The sequence below is a fragment of the Carcharhinus amblyrhynchos genome, chromosome 8 (genome assembly GCF_965287045.1).
Source record: "Carcharhinus amblyrhynchos chromosome 8, sCarAmb.v2.hapA, whole genome shotgun sequence".
Lineage (NCBI taxonomy): Eukaryota > Metazoa > Chordata > Chondrichthyes > Carcharhiniformes > Carcharhinidae > Carcharhinus > Carcharhinus amblyrhynchos.
This window is the reverse complement of record NC_137331.1, coordinates 115,788,395-115,804,647: the sequence shown is the minus strand read 5'-3', so window position 1 is coordinate 115,804,647 and position 16,253 is coordinate 115,788,395. Positions and strand designations below refer to the sequence as shown.

The following is a 16,253-nucleotide window of genomic DNA, read 5'->3' as shown; positions in this document are numbered from 1 at the left end:
GGTTTACTAGGCTGATACCGGAGTTGAGGGGGTTGAGCTACGAGGAGAGGCTGAGTAAACTAGGCTTGTACTTGTTAGAGTTTAGAAGAATGAGGGGAGATCTCATTGAGACATATAAGATGATGAATGGGATGGATGGGATAGAGGTGGAGAGACTCTTCCCGCTCAGAAAGGACAGTAGGACTAGGGGGCACAGCCTCAAGATAAAGGGTTTAGAACAGAGTTGAGGAGGAACTTCTTCACTCAAAGGGTGGTGAATCTCTGGAATTCTCTGCCTGTTGAGGTGGTGGAGGCTGCCTCGCTAAATATATTTAAGACGCGGGTTGATGGGTTTTTGATAAGCGAGGGGATTAAGGGTTATGGGGAGAGGGCGGGAATGTGGAACTGAGCCACGACAGATCAGCCATGATCTTATTGAATGGCGGGGCAGGCTCGAAGGGCTAGATGGCCTACTCCTGCTCCTATTTCTTATGTTCTTATTATGTTCTTATGTTTCCTCCCACAGTCTGAAACATGGGCTGGTTAGGGTGCATCGGCGGTGCTAAATTCTCCTTCAGTGTAGCCGAATAGGCACCGGAATGTGGTGGCTCGAGGATTTTCACAGTGACTTGATTGCACTGTTAATGTAAGCCTACTTGTGACACCAATAAATAAACTTAAACTGAGAAAGGTTGCCAAGATGAGTACTGGTTAAAACATGAAAAACAGTTATTCATATATATATACTTACAACCTTTTGCAATTAAGTGTTTATACTTTTTCTACATTGGAAAATGTTCATTTTTCTCCAGAAAGCGAAACTCGATTTTTTTTCTCTTTTAAACAGCTAATTACGATTAATAAATGGGTGAAAGAAAAATCCTGAAAAGCTTGAATAAATTCTTCCAGGCCAGAAGTGACGCTCACGCGCACCGCCGACCGACGACAACAGCCTGCTGATGTGCTGTCACCTTCCCGTCCTGCAGGTGGCGCGGCGAGGGGAGATGAGCGCTGTGGTGAAGTGGTAGCGGGGCGAGGGGGTGTGCAGACATAGAGACTGGAGTGGGGGAGGGCTTTTCTTTCCTTTTCCACCCCTCCCCCTCCCCTTCCTTCTGCTTGTCTCGCGCGTCTGTCTGAATGGAGCTCGAGCCAAATAGTGGAAGGTGGGGATGACGACACGCGGCGGGGAGGGGGGAGGCTGAGCGCGTGAGAGACGGTTAGGACCGTTGGGAATGGGGGGGGGACGGCAGCGCGAGGAGGAGCTCGAGCGCCACTCAGTCAGTCACTCATTCAGTCAGTCAGTCAGACAGACGGCGATAAAGACGCCAGACAAGAGCCGCGGGGCTATGTGTGTGAGAGAGTGTGAGTGAGTCTCGCTGTCATTGCATTTATCCACGTTTTGTATTTTATTTTTTTTGGCGGGGCGGACAGGGGAGGGGGGGAACGACGACGACGAAGTTTTAAAATCGGAAGCGCAGTTGCTGTATTTATCGTTAATAATCCCCGTCACTCGGCCGATTTCGCGAGGCGGTTTGTATAAAAATGGTTGTTTGCGATGGCTGTTTTTTTTTGCAGCCTCTGTGTGTGTGTGTGTGTGTGTGTATGTATGTATGTGTGTTCCTCTAGAAGCCAGACAGGGAGGAGAGTTTAGAGCCAGACTGGAGGCAGTCACACAGAAAGAAAGCAGTGTCTCCTGTGTTAGCTAGAGGCCCAAGTTTAAAGTCAACAGCACAGCCAGCATCAGCAGAATAAAAACCCCTTTAAAGTGCAATCACATGCCCTCCAGAACTTGTGCGTCAAGTAATTATTACAGCACGACTGGATTTAAAACAAATGATGGACTTTTTTTTGGTACCCCAATTGCCGTTTAAATTGCTTGGTTTTACTTACTTTGATTTTGGTTAATAAATTGGACCAAAAAAATCTTGGATGCACAAAATAGTGCTAATGTATTAATCAAGTTCAATGTGTCATATTCCCATTTCAGGAAGGGTCTGACTTGTTTGTTTTTTTAAAGTTTGTTGCGAAAGTGCAGGATGATTGAGGATGCTTCATGCTGGTCACCTTGGATCTGAGTTGCTTTTGGACTGTTGAGTAACCATAAGTGATAAACTCCAAGCCAGTTGTGGTGCAAACATTAATCTGCTGCTCAATAATCCCCATCTCTGACTATTTTTCATTTTGTTTATATCCTTCAATGTCAAAGCAGATCCACGATATCTCTTGCTACATTGTGTGTTGTACACAGCAGCTCCCTTCTTGACGTATGGGGTTCTTCATTTTAGCATGCTGAAGTTTGAAAGACAGTCAATTATTTATTTTTGACATGTATTTGTTCCCTTCGTCTTCTAGGAGGATGAAATTGTGTGTCAATTTCAATTAAGCCATCCAGATATTTTGAGCTTTTGCCACCGAACCGTTTTCTGCCTTTGGGTTTTGGTTTTTCTGGTGTAGAGGATCATAGTCACCCGCACCCCATCACTGTAAATATAGTGTAGCATATTGCTGCTCCTAGACAACAGAACGTAGAGCAGTACAGGCCCTTCAGCCCTTGATGTTGCGCTGAGCTTTGTCCGAAACCAAGATCAAGCTATCCCATACCCTTCTGGTGTGCTCCATATGCCTATCCAATAACCGCTTGAAAGTTCCTAAAGTGTCCAACTCCACTATCACGGCAGGCAGTCTGTTCCACATCCTAACCACTCTGAGTAAAGAACTTACCTCAGACATCCCTCTTATAGCTCCCACCATGAGCCTTAAAGTTATGCCCCCCAGTAACAGCTATTATATCCACCCGAGGAATTGGTCTCTGAACGTCCACTCTATTTATCCCCCTCATTATGTTATAAATCTCTATTACGTTGCCTCTCATCCTCCTCCATTCTAAAGAGAAAAGCCCCAGCTCCTTCAACTTTTCCTCATGAGACCTACCCTCCAAACCAGGCAACATCGTGGTAAATCTCCTCTGCGCTCTTTCCAATGCTTCCACATCCTCCTTGTAGTACATGTGGGTGCCAACGCCGTAGGCAAAATGCAAACTGAGGATCTGGGGAGGGAGTATGAAAAGCTGGGAATAGAATTAAAAAGTAGAACCGACAAGGTGGTTATCCCTGGACTACTGCCTGAACCGAGTGCAGACGGGCGTATGGTTGATAAGATTAAGGAAGTGAATGGGTGGCTCAGGGATTGGTGTGGGAGGAATGGGTTTGAATTTATGGGGCATTGGCATCAGTATTGGGGTAGGTGGGACCTGTTCGGGTAGGATGGGGTTGGTCTGAACCGTGCTGGGACCAGAGTCCTGGCAAATCGTGTAAATAGGACTGTAGGTAGGGCTTTAAACTAATTGAGGAGGGGGGGGGGAGGGTGCGAGGGTAGGTGACATTACGGGGCCTAAAGTTAAGGAGAGGGTACAGGTAAGGGAAGAGGCCGAGGATGTCCCAATAATAAAGGGAGTAGGGGGCGTGAGTATGGTTGGTGGCGTTCTGGCAAATAGGGTCCAGGTGAAGGCTGGGATGAAGGCACTTTATCTAAATGCACGAAGCATTCGGAATAAAGTGGATGAGCTGGTGGCGCAGATCAGCACAAATGGATATGATCTGGTGGCCATTACAGAGATGTGGCTGCAAGGTGACAGGGACTGGGAGCTGAATGTCCAGGGGTATCAAGTGTTTAGGAAGGATAGGCGGGAGGAAAAAGTGGGGGGCGTAGCTCTGCTGATTAACGATAGCATCAGGGTTGTAGCAAGGGATGATATAGGAACCAAAGTGCAGAAAGTGGAATCGTTGTGGGTGGAGATTAGGAACAGCGAAGGGAGGAAGACGCTGGTGGGTGTTGTCTGTAGGCCCCCAAATAATGATCTGGAGGTGGGGCGGACTGTTAACACGCAAATAAATGCGGCGTGCAGGAATGGAACGGCGGTAATTATGGGGGATTTCAATCTACATATTGATTGGTCGACCCATGTTGGACGCGGTGGGCTCGAGGAGGAGTTCTTGGAATGCTGCCGGGATAGTTTCCTTGAACAGTGTGTGTTGGAGCCGACGAGGGAGCGAGCTATCTTGGATCTGGTGTTATGTAACGAGGCAGGTAGAATTAGGGACCTTGTGGTGAAGGATCCTCTTGGGGAGAGTGATCATTGTATGGTGGAGTTTCTGGTGCAGATGGAGGAGGAGAAAGTGGGTTCCCGGACACGCGTCCTTTGTTTGAACAGAGGGGAGTACGGAAGGATGAGAGAAGAATTGGCGAATGTTGACTGGGGGAGCGCATTGGAAGGTAGGTCTGCTGAGGAGCAGTGGAGGATCGTTAAGGAGATCTATCTTGGTGCTTAGCAGAAATTTATTCCGATGGTTAAAAAGGACCGTAGGAGGAGAGGTAATAAGCCGTGGATAACGAAGGAGGTGAAGGAAAGTGTTAAATTAAAAGTGGAGGCGTTTAGAGTAGCTAAGAGTAGTGGTCGAGAAGAGGATTGGGAGAGGTTTAAAAGTCAACAAAGATTGACAAAGAAGTTGATAAAGAAGGGTAGGATAAACTATGAAGCCGGGCTAGCGCTTAATATAAAAAATGATAGCAAGAGTTTTTATAAATATATAAAAAGGAAGAGACTGGCTAGGGTGAACGTTGGACCTTTAGAGGATGAGAGGGGGGACTTAGTGGTAGGGGATGGGGAAATGGCTGAGGCCTTGAATAACTTTTTTGTTTCGGACTTCACAGAGGAAGATGTGAATAATTTGCCGGGTGTTAGCGATGGAAAGATGGTAGGACAGGAGGGTCTCAGTGACATTATTGTTACTAGAGAGGCGGTGCTCGACAGACTGGAGGGACTGATTGTGGACAAGTCCCCAGGACCGGATGGAATGCATCCAAGGGTTCTGAAAGAAATGGTGGAGGTGATAGTGGATGCCTTGGTGGTTATTTTCCAAACGTCGCTGGATTCCAAGGAAGTGCCGGAAGATTGGAAAACGGCTAATGTTACGCTGTTGTTTAAGAAGGGTGGCAGGCAAAAGGCAGGGAATTACAGGCCGGTTAGTTTAACGTCTGTTGTAGGTAAAATGTTAGAATCCGTCATCAAGGAGGAAATAGCGAGGCATCTTGAGGGGAATTGCTTGATAGAGCAGACGTAGCACGGTTTCGTTAAGGGGAAGTCGTGTCTGACAAATTTATTGGAGTTCTATGAGGCTGTGTCTAGGGCGGTGGATAGATGAGAGCCGGTGGATGTGGTCTTTCTTGATTTTCAGAAGGCGTTTGACAAGGTGCCTCACAAGAGGTTATTGCAGAAGGTGAGGGGGCATGGAGTTGGGGGTAGGGTGTTAGCGTGGATAGGGGGATTGGCTGTCAAATAGGAGGCAGAGAGTGGGGGTCAATGGGTGCTATTCGGATTGGCGGTTGGTGACTAGTGGAGTGCCCCAGGGGTCGGTGCTGGGGCCTCAGCTATTTACCATTTATATAGATGATCTGGAGGAGGGAACCGAGTGTATGGTGTCGAAATTTGCTGATGATACCAAGATTGGTGGAATGGCAAATTGCGCGGAGAGTGTGGAGAGTCTGCGGAAGGATCTAGATAGGCTGGGCGAATGGGCCAGGAAATGGCAAATGGAATTTAGTGTTGGTGAGTGTGAGGTGGTCCACTTTGGTAGGAATAATGGTAGGAAGGACTATTACTTACGTGGCGAAAAACTGCAGCAGGCGACGGTGCAGAGGGACCTCGGGGTCCTTGTGCATGAGTCGCAAAAATCCAGCCTGCAGGTGCAGCAGGTGGTCAGGAAGGCGAATGGGATGCTGGCCTTCATAGCGAGGGGGATTGAATATAAAAGTAGGGAGGTCTTGCTGCAGCTGTATAGGGCACTGGTGAGGCCGCAGCTCGAGTACTGTGTGCAGTTTTGGTTGCCGCACTTACGCAAGGATATTTTGGCCTTGGAGGGAGTGCAGAGGAGGTTTACTAGGCTGATACCGGAGTTGAGGGGGTTGAGCTATGAGGAGAGGCTGAATAAACTAGGCTTGTACTCGTTAGAGTTTAGAAGAATGAGGGGAGATCTCATTGAGACATATAAGATGATGAATGGGATGGATAGGATAGAGGTGGAGAGACTCTTCCCGCTCGGAAAGGACAGTAGGACTAGGGGGCACAGCCTCAAGATAAAGGGGGGGTGGTTTAGAACGGAGTTGAGGAAGAACTTCTTCACTCAAAGGGTGGTGAATCTCTGGAATTCTCTGCCCGTTGAAGTGGTGGAGGCTGCCTCGCTAAATATTTTTAAGACGCGGGTTGATGGGTTTTTGATAAGCAAGGGGATTAAGGGTTATGGGGAGAGGGTGGGAATGTGGAACTGAGCCACGACAGATCAGCCATGATCTTATTGAATGGCGGGGCAGGCTCGAAGGGCTAGATGGCCTACTCCTGCTCCTATTTCTTATGTTCTTATAGTGTGGTAACCAGAACTGCACACAATATTCCAAATGTGGTCTCACCAAGGTCCTGTACAGTTGCAGCATAACCCCACTGCTCTTAAACTCAAACCTCATGTCAATAGATGCTAACGCATTATAGGCCTTCTTTACGGCTCTAGCCACATGAGTGGCAACCTTCAGAGATCTGTAGATATGAACCCCAGGATCTCTCTGTTCCTCCACATTCCTCACAACCCTGCCATTGACTCTGTAATTCACATTCAAATTTGTTCTACCAAAATTAATCACCTCAATCTTATCAGCATTAAACTCCATCTGCCACTTTTTGGCCCAGCTCTGCATCCTATCAATGTTTCTTTGCAGTCTATAACAGCCCTCCACCTCATCCACTACTCCACCAGTCTTGGTGTCATCAGCAAAATTTATTGACCCACCCTTCAGTACCCTTCTCCAAGGTATTGATTAAAAACCACAAATAGCAGAGGACCCAACACCGATCCCTGTGATACACCAGTAGTAACTGGTCTCCAGTCTGAAAATTTTCCATCCACCACCACTCTCTGAGATAGCCAGTTACTTATGCAATCGGCCAAATTTCTCTCTATCTCACACCTTACTTTCTTCATGAGCCTACCGCAGGAAACCTTATCAAACGCCTTACTGAAATCCATGTATATGACATCAACTGCTCTACCTTCATCTACACACTTAGTTAGCTCCTCAAAGAATTCAATCAAATTTGTGAGGCAAGACTTACCCTTCACGAATTCGTGCTGACTATCCCAGATTAAGCTGCATCTTTTCAAATGGTCATAAATCCTATCCCTCAGAACCTTTTCCATTAACTTACTGACCACCGAAGTAAGACTAACTGGCCTATTCCTATTTCCTTTCTTGAAGAGAGGAGCAACGTTTGCCACTCTCTAGTCCTCTGGCACTTTCCCCATGGACAGTGAGAACTCAAAGATCGAAGCCAAAGGCTGTGCACTCTCATCCCTTGCTTCCCAAAGAATCCTAGGCTATATACCATCTGGTCCAGGGGACTTCCCGACCTTCAGGTTTTTCAAAATTGCTAATACATCTTCCGTCAGAACATCTACCTCCTCCAGCCTATCAGCTTGTATCACACACACATCCTCAAAAACATGGTCCCTCTCCTTGGTAAACAGTGAAGAAAAGTATTCATTCATTGTCTCTCCTATCTCTTCTGACTCTATGCACAAGTTCCATGCACTACTATCCTTGACCGGCCCTAACTTCACCCTGGTCATTCTTTTATTTCTCACATAAGAGTCAAAAGCCTTGGTGTGCCTCAGGGATCTGTTTTGGGGCCACTGCTGTTTGTAATTTTTATAAATGATCTGGATGAGGGTATGGTTGGGTGGATCAGTAAATTTGCTGATGACACCAAAGTCGGAGGAGTGGTAGATAGTGAAGAGGGGTGTCATAGTTTACAGAGAGACTTGGACAAGTTGCAGAGCTGGGCCGAGAGGTGGCAGATGGAGTTTAATGTGGAAAAGTGTGAGGTAATTCACTTTGGCAGGAATAACAGATGTGTCGAGTATAGGGCTAACGGTAGGACTCTGAATAGTGTTGATGAACAGAGGGATCTAGGTGTATGTGTACATAGATCCCTGAAAGTTGGGAATCAAGTAGATAAGGTAGTTAGGAAGGCATACGGTGTCTTGGCGTTTATTGGTAGGGGGATTGAATTTAGGAGCTGCAACGTCATGTTGCAACTGTACAAAACTCTGGTGCGTCCGCACTTGGAGTACTGTGTGCAGTTCTGGTCCCCACATTATAGGAAGGATGTGGAGGCATTGGAGAGGGTGCAGAGGAGGTTTACCAGGATGTTGCCTGGTATGGAGGGAAGGTCTTATGAGGAGAGACTGAGGGATTTGGGGTTGTTTTCGTTAGAAAGAAGGCGGCTAAGAGGGGACCTTATTGAAACATATAAGATGATTAGAGGTTTAGATAGGGTGGACAGTGATAGCCTTTTTCCTCGGATGGAGAAAGCTAGCACGAGGGGGCATAGCTTTAAATTAAGGGGTGGTAGATATAGGACGGATGTCAGAGGTAGGTTCTTTACCCAGAGGGTGGTGAGGGATTGGAATGCCCTGCCTGCTGCAGTTGTAGATGCGCCTAGTTTGGGGGCGTTTAAGAGATCCGTGGATAGGTTTATGGATGGAAAGGGATTGGTTTAGGTTAGAGGGTCATTGCTTTTTTAATTGGTCGGTGCAACATCATGGGCCGAAGGGCCTGTTCTGCACTGTTATGTTCTATGTTTTCCTTTATCTGACCCATCTAAGGACTTCTCATGCCCCTTCCTAGCTCTCCGAAGCCCATTTTTTAGCTCATTCCTTGCAACCTTGTAACCCTCAAGTGACCCAGCTGAACCTTGTTTTCTCACCCTCACATATGCTTCCTTTTGCCTCTTGACTAGATATTCAACCTCTTTTGTGAACCATAGTTCCCTCACTCAGCCATTGTTATGATTAAAAATCATAAGTTATGGCTTCAGATGATTTGTGTTCATTTGATGTCATGAGCATTATTTTCAAGTACAAAATAGTTGTATACAGTCCATTCCTCTTCAAATCATGCACATTGCATACATTTATGTATAAAAAAAGACTTGAGTTCATATCGTAGTTGTCTCAAAATGCTTCACCGCGAATGAAGTATCATTTCAGTTTTACTAAGTTTCTTCAAACGCAAGACTTGTGTTGTAGCTTCCTTTGTGCAGCATAAATTATGAAATTGTCAAGCATTTTTTTGCTTGCTATCTTGGGTACCTTGTGCCAGAAAATTGGCTTGCAAACTGTCTTTAGGAGACTAACAATGCTGCTACAAGAGAATTATCTGATGATTTTATTTTCCCTCTGTTTTTGCTTGTTATCACTAAGTATCAGGATTTGACAAGAAAGGAGTTTGTAGCTGGAAACCAATGTTTTGTGATAGAGTATGTCAGAGATGCTTTGAGCCATCATATTGATACTTGGTGATTTATAAAAAAATCTATCTTGGGCGTAGCTGTCATGACTTTATCAGTTACACTTCCAGATTTTTCTCTTGCTCTTTGCAAAATAAAACTGCAATGAATCAAAAAGTTGAAGAGATAGGAGGGTACAAATCAAAGTGAGTAAAGCATCTGGAAGCTACTAATGATTTGTGAAAGCAACTAATCCTGTAGGTCAGTCAGGATAGCCTACCAGGAATTGAAAAGAGGTGAGACTGTACATTTGTTCTTGTATATTTGAAAGCCCTCAAAGGCTTCGGCCTCTCTCAAAAGCTTGGCCATCAACTTATTTTAAAGTTTTTTTGGAAAAAGTTTGTTGGTGTCACAAGTAGGCTTACATTAACACTGCAAATTCCCTAGTCACCACACACTGGCGCCTGTTCGGGTATAGCAGGGGAGAATTTAACATTGCCAATGCACCGAACCAGCATATCTTTTGGACTGTGGGAGGCAACCGGAGGAAACTTTCACAGACATGGGGAGAGCGTGCAGACTCCGCACAGACAGTGACCCAAGGCTGGAATTGAACCTGCGTCCCTGGTGCTGTGAGGCAGCAGTGCAAACACTGTGAAGCAAAGTACAGTCGCCATGCCGCTCTTCTGTCCACAATTGTGATTGTTATTAGTGTCAGCTCATAGAGTCATAGCGATTTACAGCAAGGAAACAGAACCTTCGGCCCAACTTGTCCATGTCACCTTTTTTATTTTAAAACCCCTAAGTTAATCCCATTTGCCCACATTTGGCCCATATCCCTCTATACCCATTGTACGCATGTAACTATCTAAATGCTTTTTAAAAGATAAAATTGTACTCACCTCCACTACTACCTCTGGCAGCTTGTTCCAGACACTCACCACTCTCTGTATGGCATTTTTGTATCTCTCTCACCTTAAACCTATGCCCTCTAATTTTAGACTCTCCTACCTTTGGGAAAAGATATTGACTATTTACCTTGTCTATGCCCCTCATTATTTTATAGACCTCTATAAGGTCACCCCTCGGTCTCCTACGCTCCAGAGAAAAAAGTCCCGGTCTATTTAGCCTCCTTTTTATTCAATCTCTCAAATCCTGGTAACATCCTAGTAAATCTCTTCTGCACGCTTTCTAATTTAATAATATCCTTTCTATAATAGGGTGACCAGAACTGTACACAGTATTCCAAGTGTGGCCTTACCAATGTCTTGTACAACTTCAACAAGACGTCCTAACTCCTATATTCAATGTTCTGACCAATGAAACCAAGCATGCCGAATGCCTTCTTCACCACTCTTGTCCACTTGTGACTCCACTTTCAAGGGGCTATGAACATGTATCCTAGATCTTTCTGTTCTGTAACTTTCCCCAACGCCCTACCATTAACTGAGTAAGTCCTGCCCTGGTTTAATCTACCAAAATGCATCACTTCGCATTTGTCTAAATTAAACTCCATCTGCCAATTGTCAGCCCACTGGCCCAATTGATCAAGATCCCGATGCAATTGGAGATACTTTCTGCACTGTTCACTATGCCACCAATCTTGGTGTCATTTGAAAACTTACTAACCATGCTTCCTATATTCTCATCCAAATCATTAATATAAATGACAAATAACAGTGGGCCCAGTACTGATCCCTGAGGCAGACTGCTGGTCACAGGCCTCCAGTTTGAAAAACAACTCTCTACAACTACCCTCAGAAGCCAATTTTGTATCCATTTAAGATACCTCACCCTGGATCTTGAGATTTAACTTTATGCAGCAATCTAACATGCGGCACCTTGTCAAAGACCTTGCTAAAGTCCATGTAGACAACATCAACTGCACTGCCCTCATCGACCTTCTTGGTTCTCCCTTCAAAAAAACTCAAATCAAATTTGTGAGACATGATTTTCCATTCACAAAGCCATGCTGACTATCCCTAATCAGTCCTTGCATCTCTAAATGCCTGTAGATCCTGACTCTCAAAATACCTTCCAACAATTTACTCACCACAGATGTGAGGCTCACTGGCCTGTATTTCCCAGGCTTTTCCTTGCAGCCCTTTTTAAACAAAGGCACAACATTTGCCCCTCTCCAATCTTCAGGCACCTCCCTCTTGATTCACATATCTTGGCTAGGGGGCTTGGAATTTCCTCCCTAGCCTCCTATAACGCCTTGGGATATACTTCATCAAGTCCTGGGGATTTATCTACCTTGATGCCCTTTAAGACTTCCAGCACCACTACCTCTGTAAATGTACACGCCTCAAGACATCAATATTTGTTTCCCCAAGTTCCCTAACATCCATGCTTTTCTCAACAGTAAATACTGATGTGAAATATTAATTTAGGATCTCACCCATCTCTTGTGGATCCGAGACCTTGTTGATCCTTAAGAGGCCCTACTCTCTCCCTTGATACCTTTATGCCCAAGTAACTCAAGTAGGGAAAAGTTTGGTTGTTTTATTTTGACAATATTGAAGAATAGCCAGGGGTGTGAACATAAGGAAGCAGGAAATGTTGAATAATGACGTTGTCAGTATTTATAGTAGAAGAAGCAGTAGCATATGGAAAATCTCAAGAAATCAGGGCTTGATGTTCTCCAGAATTAAAGGAAAACAAAATAGCATGAATGAAAACAAAATGATGATTCGCTGGGACCCACCCCATTCTGTTGAAAGAAGTGACTATAGAGATAGTGGATACATTTTTGGTCATTTTCTCAAACTCTTGAATGATGGTTGCAAATTGGAAGGTATCAAATGTAACCCCACTGTTTTACGTAGGTAGTAAGATAGAAAATGGGGAACTACAGACCTGTTAACATAGAACATAGAACATTACAGCGCAGAACAGGCCCTTCGGCCCACGATGTTGCGCCGACCAGTTAAAAAACAATGACCCACTAATCTAAACCAATCCCTTTTCGTCCATAAACCTATCCACGGATCTCTTAAATGCCCCCAAACTAGGCGCATTTACAACTGCAGCAGGCAGGGCATTCCAATCCCTCACCACCCTCTGGGTAAAGAACCTACCCCCTGACATCTGTCCTATAACTACCCCCCCTTAATTTAAAGCCACGCCCCCTCGTGCTAGCTTTCTCCATCCGAGGAAAAAGGCTATCACTATCCACCCTATCTAAACCTCTAATCATCTTATATGTTTCAATAAGATCCCCTCTTAGCCGCCTTCTTTCTAGCAAAAACAACCCCAAATCCCTCAGTCTCTCCTCATAGGACCTCCCCTCCATACCAGGCAACATCCTGGTAAACCTCCTCTGCACCCTCTCCAAAGCCTCCACATCCTTCCTATAATGTGGGGACCAGAACTGCACACAGTACTCCAAGTGCGGCCGCACCAGAGTTGTGTACAGTTGCAACATTACGCTGCGACTCCTAAATTCAATCCCCCTACCAATAAACGCCAAGACACCGTACGCCTTCTTAACAACCTTATCTACTTGATTCCCAACTTTCAGGGATCTATGTACACGTACACCTAGATCCCTCTGTTCATCCACACTATTCAGAGTCCTCCCGTTAGCCCTATACTCGACACATCTGTTATTCCTACCAAAGTGAATTACCTCACACTTCTCCGCATTAAACTCCATCCGCCACCTCTCGGCCCAGCTCTGCAACCTGTCTAAGTCTCCCTGCAAACTATGACACCCTTCCTCACAATCTACCACACCTCCGACTTTGGTGTCATCAGCAAATTTACTAATCCACCCAACTATACCCTCATCCAGATCATTAATAAAAATTACAAACAGCAGTGGCCCCAAAACAGATCCCTGAGGCACACCACTCGTAACTGAACTCCACGATGAATATTTACCATCAACCACCACCCTCTGTCTCCTATCTGCTAGCCAATTCCTGATCCAATTTCCTAGACTACCCTCAATCCCATACATCTGCATTTTCTGCAGAAGCCTACCATGGTGAACCTTATCAAACGCCTTACTAAAATCCATATATACCACGTCAACTGCCTTACCCCCCATCCACCTCTCTGGTCACTTTCTCAAAAAACTCAATAAGGTTAGTAAGGCATGACCTACCCGCTACAAAACCATGCTGACTATCTCCAATCAATTCATTACTCTCCAAATAACTATACATCCTATCCCTAATTTTTCTAAAACCTTGCCCACAACAGAAGTAAGACTCACTGGTCTTTAATTCCCGGGGAAGTCTCTGTTCCCCTTCTTAAACAATGGGACAACATTCGCTATCCTCCAATCTTCCGGTACTATACCAGAGACCAACGACGACCTGAAGATCAGAGCCAGAGGCTCTGCAATCACCTCTCTTGCCTACCAGAGAATCCTAGGGTAAATCCCATCCGGACCAGGGGACTTATCTATTTTCAAACCCTCTAGAATATCCAGCACATCCCCCTTATCAACTGCAATACTGTCTATTTTACACCCCTGCAACCCAGCGTCCTCCTCAGCTATATTCATGTCCCCCTGCGTAAACACCGAAGAGAAATATTGGTTCAATGCCTCTTCAATCTCTTCCGGTTCCACACACAACTTCCCTCTACTGTCTGTAACTGGCCCTAATCTTGCCCTAACCAACCTTCTGTTCTTGACATACCTATAGAACGCCTTAGGATTCTCCTTAATCCTATCAGCCAAAGTCTTCTCATGTCCTCTTTTAGCCCTTCTTAACTCACTCTTCAACTCCTTCCTAGCCAATCTAAAGCTTTCTAATGCACTACCTGAGCCCTCAAGCCTCATCCGAACATAAGCCTCCTTTTTCTTTTTAACCAACGAATCAACTTTTTTAGTGCACCACGGTTCCCTAGCCCTACCAAATCCTCCTTGCCTGACAGGGACATACCTATCACGGACTCGCAGTAGCTGCTCCTTGAAAAAACTCCACATTTCGGACGTTCCCAGTCCCTGTAATCTCCTAGTCCAACCTATGCTTCCTAATTCTCTCCTAATAGCCTCATAATTACCCTTCCCCCAGCTAAAACTACTGACCCGAGGTTCATGCCTATTCCTTTCCATCACTAAGGTGAACGTAACCGAATTGTGGTCACTATCACCAAAATGCACACCAACTTCCAAGTCTAGCACCTGGTCTGGCTCATTTCCCAGCACCAAATCCAATATAGCCTCACCTCTAGTTGGCCTATCTACATACTGAGTCAAAAAACCTTCCTGCACGCTTTGTACAAAAACTGACCCCTCTAACGAGCTAGAGCTATAGCAATTCCAATCAATATTAGTAAAGTTAAAGTCCCCCATAACAATTACCCTATTACTTTCACTCCTAACCAGGATCATCTCCGCAATCCTTTCCTCAACCTCTCTAGAACTTTTAGGAGGTCTATAAAAGACTCCCAACAGGGTGACCTCTCCTCTCCTATTTCCAATCTCCGCCCATACTACATCAACAGACAAGTCCTCATCAAACTTCCTCTCTGACACTGTGATACAGTCCTTGACCAATAATGCTACCCTTCCCCCCCCCCCCTTCTACCTCCTCCTCTACTCCGACTAAAGCATTTGAACCCTGGGACCTGCAACAACCATTCCTGACCCTGCTCTATCCATGTCTCTGAAATGGCCACAACATCAAAGTCCCAGGTACTGATCCACGCTGCAAGTTCATCCACTTTATTGCGAATACTCCTCGCGTTAAAGTATACATGTTAGCCTGACATCAGTGGGAAAATACTAGAATTTATTGTTTTTGATTTGTCACATTGGTATACGGTGAAAAGGATTGTTTCCTGTGCTATACAGATAAAGCATACCATTCATACAGTACATAGGGGAGAAGGAAAGCAGAAGGTGCAGAATGTAGTGTTGCAGTCATAGCTACGATGTAGAGAAAGATCAACTTAATGCAAGGTAGATTCATTCAAAAGCCTCATGGCAGCAGAGAAAAATCTGTTCTTGTATAGGTTGGTGCATGACCTCAGACTTTTATATCCTTTTCCCAAAAGAAGGAGGTGGAAGTATGTTTGGGGTGCATGAGATCCTTAATTATGCTGGCTGCTTTTCCGAGGCAGTGGGAAGTGTAGATGGAGTCAGTAGATGAGAGGCTGGTTTGCGTGATGGACTGGGCTACATTCACAACCCTTAGTTTCTTGCGGTCTTGGTCAGGGCAGGAGCCATGTACTGAGCAGTGATACCATCCAGAAAGGATGCTTTCTCTGGTGCAGCTGTAAATGTTGGAGAGAGTCGTTGCAAGCATACTGAATTTCCTTAGTCTCCTGAGAAAGGTGAGCTTTTTTAACTATAATGTTGTTATGGAGGGATCAGAACAGGTTGTTGGTGATTTGGACATATAGAAACTTGAAGCTCTTGACCATTTACACTTCATCCCTGTTGATGTCGACAGGGGCATGTCCTCCACTACGATTCCTGAAATCAGTGACTATCTCCTTTGTTTTGTTGACAGTGAAGGGGAGATTATTGCCATTGCGTCAGTTCACTAGATTCTCTTTCTCATTCCTGTACTGTCTTAAAGTACAGGTGTTCCACCTTCTTCTGTTGGGAAAAAGGTACAAAAGTCTGAGGTCATGTACCAACCAACTCAAGAACAGATTCTTCCCTTCTGCCATCAGATTTTTGAATGGACCTACCTCTAAGTTGGATCTTTTTCTACACCCTAGATATGACTGTAACACTATGTTCTGCACTCTCTCATTTCTTTCTCTATGAACGGTATGCTATAGTGTGCAAAAGACAATACTTTTCACCGTATACTAATACATGTGACAATAATAAATCAATGTCTCTTGCCATTGTTTGAAATCCAACCTATTACAGTGGTGTCATCAGCAAACTTGGAAATAGAGTTGGAGGGGAATTTATTTGTTCCCTCCATCTCCTGGGAGGATGAAACAATGCAGGAGGGGAGTATAG

At 45.1% G+C, this 16,253-nt stretch overlaps 1 protein-coding gene across 3 annotated transcripts in view; it reads left to right on the top strand.

The window, feature by feature from the left end:
- The first annotated feature begins 1,093 nt into the window (after positions 1-1,093).
- Positions 1,094-16,253, top strand: part of ldlrad4a (low density lipoprotein receptor class A domain containing 4a) — a 363,373-nt gene continuing 348,213 nt past the window's right edge. Inside the window, exon 1 of one of the 3 annotated variants that reach the window (XM_080194694.1) lies at positions 1,094-1,142. The gene's annotated coding sequence lies outside the window, so the exon portion shown is untranslated. Of the gene's footprint in view, positions 1,143-1,262; positions 1,346-16,253 lie in introns of those variants that run through there. The other 2 variants (XM_080194692.1, XM_080194693.1) reach the window with 2 other exon arrangements.